This window comes from Artibeus jamaicensis, unplaced genomic scaffold, assembly GCF_021234435.1.
Source record: "Artibeus jamaicensis isolate MK-2021 breed Jamaican fruit bat unplaced genomic scaffold, CSHL_Jam_final contig_470, whole genome shotgun sequence".
Taxonomy (NCBI): Eukaryota; Metazoa; Chordata; class Mammalia; order Chiroptera; family Phyllostomidae; genus Artibeus; species Artibeus jamaicensis.
In genome coordinates this window covers 1,288,575-1,303,445 of record NW_026521849.1, presented here as the reverse complement: position 1 = coordinate 1,303,445, position 14,871 = coordinate 1,288,575, and the positions used below count along the sequence as shown (strand labels likewise).

Here is a 14,871-nt window from a genome sequence, read left to right as displayed (position 1 = left end):
TCTGTACCTAACATCCCCATAACTATTCTGTAACTACCAATTTATATTTCTTAATCTCTTTACCCAGCCCCACAATTCTCTTCCCACCTGGAAAATATCAGTTTGTTCTCTGTATCTATGAGTTTGTTTCTGTCAAATACATAATATTGAATCTAAGAAGTCAGACACAAGAGAGACCATTCTGTATGATTTCATTGGCTTAAAGTTAAAAATGGTAAAAAGTAATTTGTGGTAGTAGAAGTCAAGAGTGGCCATCTTTGGCATGGAGAGTGATTAGAATGGAATACAAGGCTGCTAGAGGGCTAGTAATGTTGTTTCTTGACTTGGGTGCTAGTTTCAAAAGGTGATGTTGTCACTTTCTGAAAATTTGTCTAACTGAACACTTGTAGTATGGGCACATTTCTTTATGTGTTATACATCATTAAAATTTTACATTGTGTCTTGAGATGGCTTTTAATTATTATTTTCCAATGTGATGATGAGCAGCCTTTGATACTGTGTTGAACAACAAATAATTTTCATTGTATTTGTATTATAGTTTCATTTTTTCTTAAAAAGTATATTTTCAGACTTCTGGTCAAGATGGAGGCATAGGTAAACATGCTTTGCCACCTCATGCAACCACAGAAAGAATTACAATCAGATCTCAGAACAAATAACACCCAGAACCATCAGAAAATTGAGCTTTATGGAAATCAGATAACCAAGGATTTAAAGAAGCCACTTTCACCCAATTGGGTAGGAGGCACAGAGATGCAGAAGGGGCAGAGAGCCACAGAGGTGCAGTGTGGCTTGGAGAAGCAGAGGCTGAATGGGCAGTCATACATACATGTGCGGTGGATAAAAATGAGAAGGGATACCTTGGAAGCAAGGGATATCAGCCCCAGGCCAGACCACACAGCCCAGGGTTTCAGTGCCAGGGAGATAAATCCCCATAACTTCTGGCTATAAAATCCAGTGGGAGTTGGGGCAGTGGAAGAAACTGCCAGATTTTCAGGAGACTCCACTTAAAGAGCCCCCAAGAACTTAAAATATATGCAGGCCTACCCACTCTTGGATTCAGCACCAGAGCAACAGCTAGAAGGGTGCCAGTTGCACAGGACAAGTGCAGGACAAACCTCCAGAAGCCAGGAAGTGGCATTGTCCTCCTTCTGAGCCTCCCCCTCCCCCACACACAAAGCCACAAAGTGGTGAAGTGGGTTGCCCCCCCCCCCGGTGATTACCTAAGGCTCCACTCCACAAAATTTACAGGTATCTTTTCTATAAGAGGCCACACTAATAAGACAGGGAGTCAAAGCAACTCTACCTAATACACAGAAACAAACACAGGGAGGCTGCCTGTGTTGCTACTCTTCAAGGCCTGAGAGGTTCATGGTATTTGCACAGGTGGAAGAATAGTCACAGAGCCATTGGGAGTGTGGCATGCCTTTATCTGGGGTGGATGAGCCACACACACTGGAAGCCACGTATCCCCTTGCATGTCTCTACATGGCACACATTATGGCCCTTGTTCCCAGCATGGCACCCATCATGGCACTCAGCAGAGAGAGTCCCTAGCTTCTTTTAAGTACTAGAACAAACATAGCTGGCAAAAATCCAGAAAAGTCTATAACAGAATAATTCTGTGCATGTGGGCCTACTTTGTGTTATGGGAACAGTTTATTGGACTCAGTCTCAAGGCTATGAGAACACTATTTATTAGACCCTTCCAAGGCTATGGGAACACTGTTTCCCTTAGTTACCCAGACACCTGGGTGAGGAAGTCAGACTGTTTTCACTTACCCTACAGTGGCAAACTTAGGAGTCAAAGAAATATGGCCCAAATGAAGGAACAGAAAAAAAATGAAAAAAGAACTAAACAAAACAGAGATAACTCACCTATCACATGCAGAGTTCAAAATACTGGTGGTCAGGATGCTCAAAGAATTCACTGAGTATGGTAACAAAATAAAAAAGACCCAGGAAGAAATGAAAATTACACTAAGTGAAATAAAGAAAAATCTACATGGAGTCAACAGTGGAGGGGATCAAGCCTGAATGCACATCAACTATTTGGAACATAAGAAATAAATAAGCATTCAACCAAAACAGCAAGAAGAAAAAAGAGTTCATCTCTGACTGGTGTGGCTCAGTAGATTGAGCACTGGCTCGTGAACCAAGAGGTCTCTGGTTCAATTCCCAATCAGGGCACTGGGTGGTGGAACAGGTCCCCAGTAGGGGGCATGCAAGAGGCAACTGCACATTGATGTTTATCTCCTTCTCTTTCTCCCTCTTTTCCCCTCTATCTAAAAATAAATAAAATCTTTTTTTTTAATAATTCACTCCCCCCCACTACTCCCTCCCCTAAAGTGCCACTCAGTCTGCCCCACACTTGCTAGTGGGGCTGTCATTCAGCCAGTGAGGCTGTTGTTTTCTTCCAGCAGACATCATGATCATCTACCAGGACCTCATCAGTCTTGATGAGATGTTCTCTGATATCTACAAGATCCAGAGGTTGCAGATGGTCTGTGTTTGGAGGTGGAGGAGAAGATGGTCAGTAGGACAGAAGGTAACACTGGTGACTTGCTTATTGGTGGAAACGCCTCCGCTGAAGGCCCGGAGGGTGAAGGAACTGAAAGGACGGTAATCACTGGTGTTGATATTGTCATGAACCATCATTTGCAGAAAACCAGCTTCACAAAAAAGTCCTACAAGAAGTACATCAAAGATTACATGAAATCAATCAAAGGGAAACTTGAACAGAGACCAGATAGAATAAAAAGCCATTTATGACATGGGCTGCAGAACAAATCAACAAATCTAGTACATCTTTGCTAATTTTAAAAACTACCAGTTCTTTATTGGTGAAAACATGAACCCAGATGGCATGTTTGCCCTGCTGGACTACCATGAAGATGCTGTGACCCCATATATGATTTTGTCTAAGGATGGTTTAGAAATGGAAAAATGTTAACAAATTTGGCAATTTGGACCAATCACCTGTCATAACTGGCTGCTGCTTTTCATCTACACACCAGGACTAGGACAAATGAGACTGGTGTTTTCTTGAGCTTTTCATTTATTTTAACCTTGATTTATATGGAATAGAGGCATTACTTTTAAGAAAAATAAATAATTGGAAGATGGCAGTGAGATACGTAGGAGCAGAGTCCACTTTCCCCTATGCATAGGTGAAACACCTAGCTGATCTTCTGAGGAACAGAGTGAACAGCCAACAGTATCCCAGCTTACATGAATGTTGGAGACCAAAAATTGTAGAGGACATTGAAAAATCAGACAGTGGGAGCTGTGAGCACCAGTATACATCCTGGAAGAGGAAACTCACCAACAAAAGAACCACCAACAGATAACAACAGAAGGAAGTGAAGGAGGGAATGGAAGCCACACTATCCTCAATCCAGGACTGATCTGGAAATACAACTAAATGGTGGAGAAATTACCCAGAACAAACAACTGAACAAGAGTAAGAGAGAAGCCTCAAAACCTTGTACACACAGAAGAATCAGCTTCAACACAACCTTTCCATACCTGCACAACATAATAAAAGATGTGGTGGATGGAGTGACTCTCAGTTAAACAGCTGGAGGGAAGGACCCACCTAAGAAAATCCCAACAACATTCAAAACCCAAAGACATACAGAGAGCCAACATAAATACAGCCCAAGACCAGTGAGCTCAGGAGGTCAAGGAGATTGCACCACTGAATCCCACAGGTCTTCTACCATAGAAGTTCACACCAGAAACCCAGGGAGTCAGAACAGATCAATTCAAGAAGTAGAGGCTAACAAGAAGAGTCTCAGAAACACTGGGAAGACAAAGAAATAATCCCCAAATGAAAGGAAAGGAGGAAGCCTCAGAAAGAATGCTAAATGAAATAGAGGCAAGTCAGCTATCAGATATTGAGTTCAAAGCAGTGGTTATCAGAAAGTTCAATGAGCTCACAGAGATTTACCAAAAACTACGGGGAAACTACAATGAACTCACTACAAACTATATCAACATGAAAAAGAAAATAGAAACTATTAACAAGAGCCAAGAGAAAAAGAAGAATACAATTTCTGAACTAAAGAACACAGTGGAAGGAATCAAAAGCAGGCTAGATGAAGCAAAGTATTGGATCAGCGAGCTGGAGGACAAGGTAGAAAAAAACACTCAGAAAGAGCAAGAAAAAGAAAAGAGGCTCAGAAAGAACGAAGAAGGGTTAAGATAAATGCAGGACAGCATGAAATGTAATAATATCTGTATAATAGGGATACCAGAAGGAGAAGAAGAGGAGCAAGAGATAGAAAACCTGTTTGAAAAAGTAATGATGGAAAACTTCCCTAATTTGATGGGAGAAAAAGTCACACAAATCCAGGAACCCAAAGAGACCCACTTCAAGACACATCATAATTAAAATGGCAAAATTCCAAGACAAAGAGAGAATCTTAAAGGCAGCAAGGGGGAAACAGGAAGTAACATACAAGGGAACCCCAATAAGGCTAGCAGCTGACTTCTCCACTTGATCTTAGCCAAAAGGCCGAGAAGCGATAGCAGCTGACTTCTCAATGGAAACGTTCCAAGTCAGAAGTGAATGCCAAGAAATATTCCAAGTAGTACGAACCAGAGGCCTGCAACCAAGGCTACTTTACCCAGCAAGGCTCTCAATTAAGATAGAAGGCCAAATAAAAAGCTTCCCAAACAAAAGTAGTCTAAAAAAATACACCTCCACCAAGCCATCCCCGCAAGAGATGCTAAAGGGACTGCTTTAAGAAAAGGAAGAAAAAGAGTGAGAGAGAGGGGAACACATGTATGAAAAAATGGCATTGAATAAGTACCTATCAACAATAACCTTAAACATAAATAGATTAAATGTTCTAGTCAAAAGACACAGAATAGCTGAAAAGATAAGAAAGCATGACCTACACATATGCTGCCTACAAAAGACAGAACCACTAGACAAAAGACCTACACAAACTGACAAAAGACCTACACAAACTGAAAGTGAAGGACTGGAAACAAATTTTCCAAGCAAATGGACAGAAAAAAAAAACTGATGTAGCAATACTCATATCATACAAAATAGACTCCAAAAAAGGGGCCATAAAAAGAGACCCAGAAGGTCACTTCATAATACTCAAGGGAAGAATCCATCAAGAAGACATAAACATTGTAAATATATATTCACCCAACATAGGAGCAACCAAACACATAAAGAAAATTTTGAGGACTTCAAGAAACATATTGATAGCAACACAACTATAGTAGGGGATTTCAACACCTCACTGTCAAAAATGGGTAGATCTTCCAAACAAAATATCAACAAAGATATTGCAGCATAGAACAATGTCCTAGATCAAGTGAACTTAACTGATAAAGAGCCTTTCATACCAAAGAAGCAGAATACACATTCTTTTCAAATGCTCATGGAACATTTTCAAAGATAGACAACATGATAAGACACAAAACAAGCCTCAACAAATTCAAGAAAATTGAAATCATATCAAGCATTTTCTCTGACCACAAGGGACTGAAACCAGAAACTAACCTCAAGGGAAAAAAAAACCCAAAACCCTCAAACTCATGGAGATTGAATAGCATGCTATTAAACAATGAATGGGTTAAGAATGAGATCAAGGAAGAAATCAAAAAGTTTCTGGAAACAAATGAAAATGAACTCACAACAACCCAAAACTTATGGTACGCAACAAAGGCAGTCCTGAGAGAGAAGTTCATAGCAATACAAGCCTGTCTAAAAAACAGAAAACAGTAACATTTCAAATAAACAACCTAACCCTACACCAACAAGAACTCAAAGAACAGCAACAAAGACAGCCCAGAGCAAGTAGAAGAAAGGAAATAATCAAGATCAGAGCAGAATTAAATGACATAAAGACTAAAAGCACAATTCAAAGCATCATTAAATCCAAGAGCTGGTTCTTTGAAAAGATAAACAAAATTGACTAGCCTTTAAGCAGGCTCATTAAGAAAAAAAGAGCAAGAACTCAAATAAACACAATAAGAAATGAAAGAAGAGAGATGACAACTGATACCACAGAAATACAAAGGATTGTAAAAAATTAAAACAAAGAACTATAGGCCAAGAAATTTGAAAACCTAGGTGAAATGCTCAAATTTCTAGAAAAATATAATCTTCTGAAACTCAATGAAGAAGAAGCAGGAAGCCTGAACAGACCAATAACAGAAGATGAAATTGAAGCAGTAATTAAAAAACGCTCAACACACAAAAGCCCTGGACTGGATGGTTTCACAGGAGAATTCTGCAAAGCATTTAAGAAAAAGCTAACCCCTATTCTTCATAGACTATTAAAAAAAATCCGAGAAGATAGAAGACTCCCAAACTCTTTTACGAAGCCAGCATCGTCCTAACTCCAAAACCAGATACAGACACGACAAAAAAAACTTCAGGCCAATATTTCTGGTGAACATAGATGCTAAAATCCTCAACAAAATATTGGCAAACTGCATCCAGCAATATAGCAAAAAGATTATACACCATGACCAAGTGGGATTCATCCCAGGGATGCAAGGATAGTACAATATTCATAAACCAATAAACGCGATACATCATCTAAACAAAAACAAACACAAAAATGATGTGATCATATCAATAGATGTGGAAAAAGCATTTGATTACGTGCAACACCCATTTATGATAAAAAAAACACTCAGCAAAGTGGGAATAGAGGGAGCATTCCTCAACATAATAAAGGCCATATATGAAAGGCCTGCAGCCGATATCATACTCCCAGTAAGATCAGGAACAAGACAAGAATAACCACTTTCACCACTTCTACTCAACATAGTATTGGAAGTCCTAGCTACAGCAATAAGACAAGAAAAGAAAATAAAAGGCATCCAGATTGGAAAAGAGGAAACAAAACTGTCATTGTTTGCAGATGACATGCTAGTGTATATAGAAAATCATATAGACTCCACAAAAAAACTGCTCCACCTAATAGATGAATTTGGCAAAACAGCAGGATACAAAGTCAATATTCAGAAATTAAAGGCATTTTTGTATACCAACAATGAAACATTAGAAGCAGAAATCAGGAGGAAATTCCATTTGATATAGCAACAAGAAAAATAAAATACCTAGGAATAAACCTAAACAAGAAGGTTAAACACCTGTACTCAGAAAACTACACAACACTGAAGAAAGGAATTAAGGAAGACACAAACAAATGGAAACATATACCATGTTCATGGATCAGAAGAATTAACATCATCAAAATGTCCATACTACCCAAAGCAATTTATAGATTCAGTGCAATACTTATTAAAGTACCAATGGCATATTTCACAGATATAGACAAACAGTTCAAAAATTTATATGGAACCATAAACAACCATGAATAGCTGCATCAATTTTGAAAAAGAAGAGCAAAGTAGAAGGGATCACAATACCGGATAACAAACTGTATTACAAGGCTGGTGTAATCAAAACAGCCTAGAACTGGCATAAAAAGAGACACATAGGCCAATGGAACAGAATAGAGAGCCCAGAAACAAACCCAGGTCTCTACAGTCAATTAATATTTGACAAAGGGAGAAGAAGCATAAAGTGGAGTAAAAATAGCCTCTTCAACAAACGGTGTTGGGAGAGCTGGACAGCTATGTGCAAAAAAATGTAAGTTGAGCACCAACTTACACCATACACAAAAATAAATTCAAGGTGGATGAAAGATTTAAATATAAGTTGTGATACCATTAAAGTCCTAGAGGAGAACATATGCAGGAAAATCTTAGACATTCCACACAGCAATATTTTCACTGATATGTCCCCTAGAGCAAGGAACATAAAGGAAACAATAAACAAACGGGATCTCATAAAAATAAAAAGCTTCTGCATGGCTAAAGAAAACAGCATTAAAATGATAAGAGAACCAACTGTATGGGAAAACATATTTGCCAATGATACCTCAGACAATGGTTTGATCTCCAAAATATATAAAGAACTCACACAACTCCACTCTAAGAAGACAAGGAACCCATTAAAACATGGGCAAAGGACTTGAATAGACAATTCTCCAAGGAGGACATACAGAGGGTCCAGAGACACATGAAAAGATGCTCGGTATCCCTAGTATCAGAAATATGCAAATTAAAACCACAGTGAGATACCACCTCACACCATTCAGAACAGCCAACATAAACAAAGCAACAAACAAGTGTTGGAGAGATTGTGGAGAAAAGGGAACCCTAGTGCACTGTTAGTGGGATCACAGACTGGTGCAACCACTATGGAAAACTGTGGAATTTCCTCAAAAAACTAAAAATGAAACTGCCTTTTGACCCAGCAATTCCACTGCTAGGATTATATCCTAAGAACCCTGAAACACCAATCCAAAAGAACCTATGCACCCCAATGTTCATAGCAGCACTATTTACAATAGCAAAGTGCTGGAAGCAAGCTAAGTGCCCATCAGTAAATGAATGGATCAAAAAACTATGGTACATTTCCACAATGGAATTCTATGCAGCAGAAAGGAAGAAGGAACTCCTACCCTTTGTGACAGCACGGATGGAACTAGAGAGCATTATGCTGAGTGAAATAAGCCAGGCAATGAAAGAAAAATACCACATGATCTTGCCTTTAACAGGAACCTAATCAACAAAATGAACAAGCAGGCAAAATATAACTAAAAACACTGAAATTAAGAATAGGCTGACAGTGACCAGAGGGGTCAGGGGAGAGGATTATAGGGGAAAAGGATGAAGGGTTCACAGGAACAATTATAAAGGACACACAGACAATAACAAGGTGGGGGTGGAAACAGGAGAGGGAGGTGGGGAGGGCTGGGGTGGTGGGAAGCGGTGGGGGAAGGCAGAAAACTGTACTTGAATAACAATTTTAAAATGTTAAAAAAGTAAAAAAGAAAAAAATGTGTCATTAGGTTGTCTAAACATAAAATGCATTGAAATTAAAAAAAAATTTTTTAATGAGGATAATATAAGGCGTCTCTAGAACATCTCCAAACATGCCAAAATCCAAATCATAGGGATGCCAGAAGGAGAAAAGGAAGAGCAAGAAATTGAAAACTTATTTAAAAATAATGAAAAAAAAACCCTCACTAATTTGGTGAAGGAAATAGACATGCAAACCCAGGAAGCACAGAAAATCCCAAACAAGGTGGACCCAAAGAAGACCACATCAAGTCACATCATAATTAAAATTCCAAAGGTTAAAGATAAAAAGAGAATCTTAAAAGCAGCAAGAGAAAAGCAGACAGTTACTTACAAAGGACTCCTCTCAAGGCTTCCAGCTGATTTCTCAAAAGAAACTTTGCAGGCAAGAAGGGACTGGCAAGAAGTACTCAAAGTGATAAAAAGCAAGGACCTACAACCTAGATTACTCTATCTAGCAAAGTTATCATTTAGCATCGAAGGATAGATAAAGTGCTTCCTAGACAAGGTAAAGCTAAAGGAGTTCATCATCACCAAATGATTATTATATGAAATGTGAAGGGACTTATTTAAGAAAAATATCAAAACTATGAACAACAAAATGGCAAAAAAATACATGTGTATCAACAATTGAATCTAAAAAGCAAACTAAGCAAACAAGAACAGAGAGAGAATCAGATACAGAGAACATTTTGATGGTTGCCAGATCAGAGGGTGCTAGGACAGAATAGGTGAAAAGGTGAGGGGATTAAGAAGTACAAATAGGTAGTTACAGAATAGCCATGGGGATGTAAAGTACAGTGTAAGAAATGGAGAAGCCAAAGAACTTATACACATGACCCATGGACACGAACAATGCTTTGGAAATTGCCTGAGGGAGTAGGGAGTGCTGGGTGTAGGAGAGCAAAGAGGGACAATTAGGACAACTGTAACAATGTAATCAATAAAATATAATTTAAAAAAAGATATTGAATTCATGGTTAAATACCTCCCCACAAATTAAACTCCAGGTTCAAATGGCTTTACTGGTAAATTCTATAAATGATTAAAAGAAGAAATACTAAAGAATTTGTCAAATTTGTTACAGAAATATAAATTATAAGATTGGAGTTATCTTTAAAAGCACTATTAAGTAAAAAATTAATGTGCAAAAGGATGAGTAATATTTAAAATTATTTTATTGTTGTTCAAGTACAGTTGTCTGCATTTACCCTCCACCACTCCTCCCCATATTTTCTTATGTATATAATAAATAAGTGATATGTATAGGTTCATTTCTGTGCACAGACTATCTTTGCAAGGATGCCTCATTATCTTAAAGGGAGGAAATTGAAGGACTTAAATTTAGAAGTAGAAAAAAACATGTTTTTTACTTTGCCTCCTTTTGTATTGTTTTATTTTTTAAATATAAACTATGATGATATTTTTTTAAAGTTTGAAGACTTTTAGTTCAGGCTTTGCTGGATTTATAATCTGAGTATTGTCATTCAGGTCTGCGAATTGGGTACTAAAGAAAAAACTGTAGAAAGGGATGATCAAAATTATCAGGCCTGGGGTCTAGGGGACAAGATCATTGAACCCACACTTGGCCACCAACTGGTTGTGTGATTTTAGGAAAATATCTCTGCCTCTCTGGGCCTCTGCTTACAACATCTGTGAATGGCAGGTTAATTTTTTCCAGCTCCTGGAACGTAACCTCTAAGCCCTTGAAATGGCCTCCTCGATAAGAGCATTTTGGTTTACCTGGTGGCCTCGGTCTATATGGTATCAGCATGCACTCTGGAGGGGTTGCAGACTAAGTTCAGTCATGTGGGAGGTCAGCCCTGCCTATGTAACTGACCTCTAATAAGAAGCCCGGACACCAAAGCTCATGTTAACATCACTAGCTGCAGTACTCTTTGTATGTTGTCACACGTTGTTGCTGGGAGAACTGGGTGCTATTCACTTGATTCTACTGGGAAAGGCCAACTAGACTCTTGCACCTGGCATCTCTTGGACCCTATGCTCCTCTTCCCTTTAATATCTTCAATCTGTATCCATTCAGCATAATAAACCATAACTGTGAGTAAAAAGCTTCTCTGAGTTCTGCAAGTCCCTCTCGTGAATTACTGAACCTGAGGTGGTTTTTTGGATCCCCAGATGCAAGGGTATTTAATGGTATATACCTCACCAGAACACAGGCACGAATGAGATTATGCATTAACAACATGTACTGATCACAGCCAGTACTTACTAAGTTCATATTGTGTACCACTATGTGTCTATGAACTCAACTGATTCTTCATGACAACACTGTGAAACCAATAATTTTTATTTCCACTCCCTACCTATAATTAATTTTTTACTCTTTATTGTTAAATGTATTTTATAGTCAAGAGTACAAAATATAGATGTATGGCTTTAAAAAATACTATGTAGACAACTGTGAATCATCATCACCTTAAGAATCAAGGACAGTCCTGATTGGTGTAGCTCAGTGGGTTGGGTGTCATCCCACAAAGCCAATGGTTACCAATTTGATTCCCAGTCAGGGCACATGCCTGAGTTGCAGGCCTCGTTCCCAGTTGGGGCATGTGCAAGAGGCAACCAATCCATCTCACATCTGTGTTTCTCTCCCTCTCTTTCTCCCTTTTTCCCCCTCTCTAAATAAATAAATAAATAAATAAATAAATAAATAAATAAATAAATCTTCACTTTCTAGACATCCCACTTGGGGGAAACGTGGCTAGTTTAGGAAACGGCAAGTGAATCCAAATGTCAGGACTAGCAGAATTTCTGAAAAGAAAAGACTGTCAAGCCTGAGTGGCATCAGAACTTTCCTACATGAGTTTTCATTTCCACCTTTTCCTTCTGTTTTTATTGCTGGTAATGTTTAACATAAAAATAAGAATGATGTGGACTTCCGCCAAGATGGAGGCATAGGTGGATGTGCCTGCCTTCTCACACAACCAAGTTTAGAGACAACTAAATATTAGCAATAGAAAACACAGCCAGAACACAGAAAATTGAACTTTTCGGAAGTCCGTTAACAACAAATTCTTCAGCTTGACCGGTAAGGGGCAAAACCAGCGGCTGGTGAAGCGGGGTTGCACAGGAAAACTCGGTCAGATGGATTCAGGCGCACGGAATCCAGGCCGCGGAATCCAGGCGCAGGGTTGGACCTAGTGAGTGACAGCGAGCGACCAGGTGAGCGACCTCGGGGGAGACAGCGGGGCAGCAGGGCTGCATGTTGAATGTGGTCGCACATTTGTGCGCAGGTGGACAGGTGAGGGAGTGGGCGGTTGGACCGGGGCCCTGCCGGTCCCCACGGCCGGCGGCAGTGGAGGACGCCGCCATTTCCCTGCTCTGACCATGCCCCCACATACAGCGTCACAACCCAGCGACCTGGGAGTCCTAGGCATCGCTTCTCACACTTAAAGGGCGCGAACAGACCAAAAATGGCTCAAGAAGATCTCAAAGCCCCAGAGCCTATAGATCTAAGCGATGAAGAAATAGCAAAACTCTCAGACGCACAGTTTAAAGCATTGGTGATTAGGATCCTCACAGAACTGGTTGATTATAGCCACAAATTAAACAAATATATGAAGGCGAAACTAATTGAAATGAATGGAATTGCACAGGAAACCAATAGCAATGAAAAGGAAACTGGGACTCAAATCAATGGAGTGGACCAGAAGAAAGCAAATAATGGCCAAACAGAAAAGAGTGAAGAAGCAAGAATTCAAAGAAATGAGGAGAGTCTTAGGAACCTCCAGGACATCTTTAAATGCTCCAACATCCGAGTTATAGGGGTACCAGAAGGGGGAAAGGCACAGCCACCAGTGGAAAACTTATTTGAACAAATAATAAAGGAGAATTTCCCCAATCTGGCAAAGGAAATAGACTTCCAGGAAATCCAGGAAGCTCAGAGAGTCCCAAAGAAGTTGGACCCAAGAAGGAACACACCAAGGCACATCATAATTACATTAGCCAAAATTAAAATGAAGGAGAGAATCCTAGAAGCAGCAAGAGATAAGGGCACAGTCACCTACAAAGGAGTCCCCATCAGACTGTCAGCTGATTTCTCAAAAGAGACCTTACAGGCAAGAAGGGGCTGGAAAGAGGTATTCCAAGTCATGAAATCCAAAGACCTACAACCAAGATTGCTCTATCCAGCAAAACTTTCATTTAGAATGGAAGGACAGATAAAGTGCTTCTCAGATAAGATCAAATTCAAAGAGTTCATCATCACCAAGCCCTTATTATATGAAATATTAAAGGGACTTATCTAAGGAAAAGAAGTTAAAGAAACATGAACAGTGAAAGGACAACAAACTCACAGTTATTAACAACCACACCTAAAACGAAAGCAAACTAAAAGGACAGCTACATCAGGAGTGGAAACATAGAAATGAAGATCTCAAGGAGGGTTAGCAACAGGGGAGAGGGAGGAGGAGAAGGGGGGAGAAGGTACAGAAAAGAAGTAGCATAGACAGTAGATAGAAAATAGATGGGGGGGGGCAAGAATAGCATGGGAAATATAGAATCTAAAGGACTTGAGACACATGGTCATAAACTAAAGGGGGGTAATGGTGGGGACAGGGGGGTAGGGTGGAGGGGAATGAGGGGGGGAATAGAACAACTGTAACAGCATAATCAATAAAATTTTTTTTAAATTTTATTTAGTTATTTTTCAAGCACAGTTTTTTGTCTATTTTTCCCATCCCAGCCTCCCCCGCTCCTCGCTCCCCACCTCCCTCCCATTTCCACCCCCCTTAGTTCTTGTCCCTGTGTCCTTCCTATTTGTTCCTCCAAATCCCTCCCCCATTTTCCCCTTAACTTCCCTTCCTTCTCCCCTCTGGTCACTAAAAAATATGGAACGCTTCACGAATTTGCGTGTCATCCTTGCACAGGGGCCATGCTAATCTTCTCTGTATCGTTCCAATTTTAGTATATGTGCTGCCGAAGCGAGCACTCAATAAAAAAATTTAAAAAATAAATCTTCAAATAATAACATAAAGGACATAGAAACCCCCATGAACCCCTACCTAGTGACAACTCCCCCCACCTTCCAAGGTAATAATTTTCTTGCTTGTCTTTTTTTAAATAGTTGAACCACCCATGTATGTATCCCCAATACTTTATTACTTTCTTTTATTTTTCCTGCTTTCAAGTTTTTTTAAGTTATTTTATTTGTTTATTTTTTAAAGAAGGGAAGGGACAGAGAAAGAAAGGGAGAGAAATGTCAATGTGAGAGAGATACATGGATGGGTTGCCTCTCACATGCCCCCAACCAGGCTTGCACTGGCCTTCAACCCAGGCATGTGCCCTGACTGGGAATCAAACTGGTGACCTTTCAGTTCACAGGGTGGCACTGAATCCACTGAGCCATACCAGCCAGGACTGCTTTCAAGTTTATTGAATGGAATAACACAGCAAGTGCTCTTTGGTGCCTGGCTTCTTTAACTTAACATTGTATGTGAAATTTATCCATGTGGTTGTGTATATCAGTAGTTTGTTCTTTTTACTGCTGTATAGTATTCCATTGTGTAAATATACCACAATGTATATATTTTTTCTGCAGTTGATGGAAAGTTGGGTGATTCCCAGTTGGACCTATTGAAAACAGTGCTGCTATGAACATTCCTTTCTGTACATATTTCCTGATTTCCATGTTCAACTTCTCTAGGATATATACTTAACATGAAATGACTGGGTTACAGATTATATGCATTTTCTAATTTATTCAATAATATTGCACTCTTTCCAATTGTAAGATAAAGCAATTTCAACATGAGAGGTCAAGTAATTTTCCTAAGATCACAAAGCCAACCTGCCTTGAACCAAAAGATTCTTTCTCCCAGAGCCAGGCTCTCACTTAGCACCCAGTGGCAAGTATGAACACTGAATAACTGTGAGCTATCATACTGAAGGTATAGAGGACTGTTACTCAGGGTCTCCTTTCCTATCCAAGTTATTCTG

The 14,871-nt window shown here is 39.5% G+C and overlaps 1 non-coding gene and 1 pseudogene across 1 annotated transcript; one reads left to right on the top strand and one right to left on the bottom strand.

Annotated features, from left to right (window-relative positions):
• Positions 1–2,428: 2,428 nt before the first annotated feature.
• On the top strand, positions 2,429–2,953 carry LOC119044183 (translationally-controlled tumor protein-like; annotated as a pseudogene).
• A 10,804-nt stretch (positions 2,954–13,757) lies between these two features.
• Positions 13,758–13,864, bottom strand: LOC128627815 (U6 spliceosomal RNA). Its single transcript, XR_008392100.1, has one exon. It is a non-coding gene; the product is annotated as a U6 spliceosomal RNA (small nuclear RNA).
• Between the last annotated feature and the right edge of the window lie 1,007 nt (positions 13,865–14,871).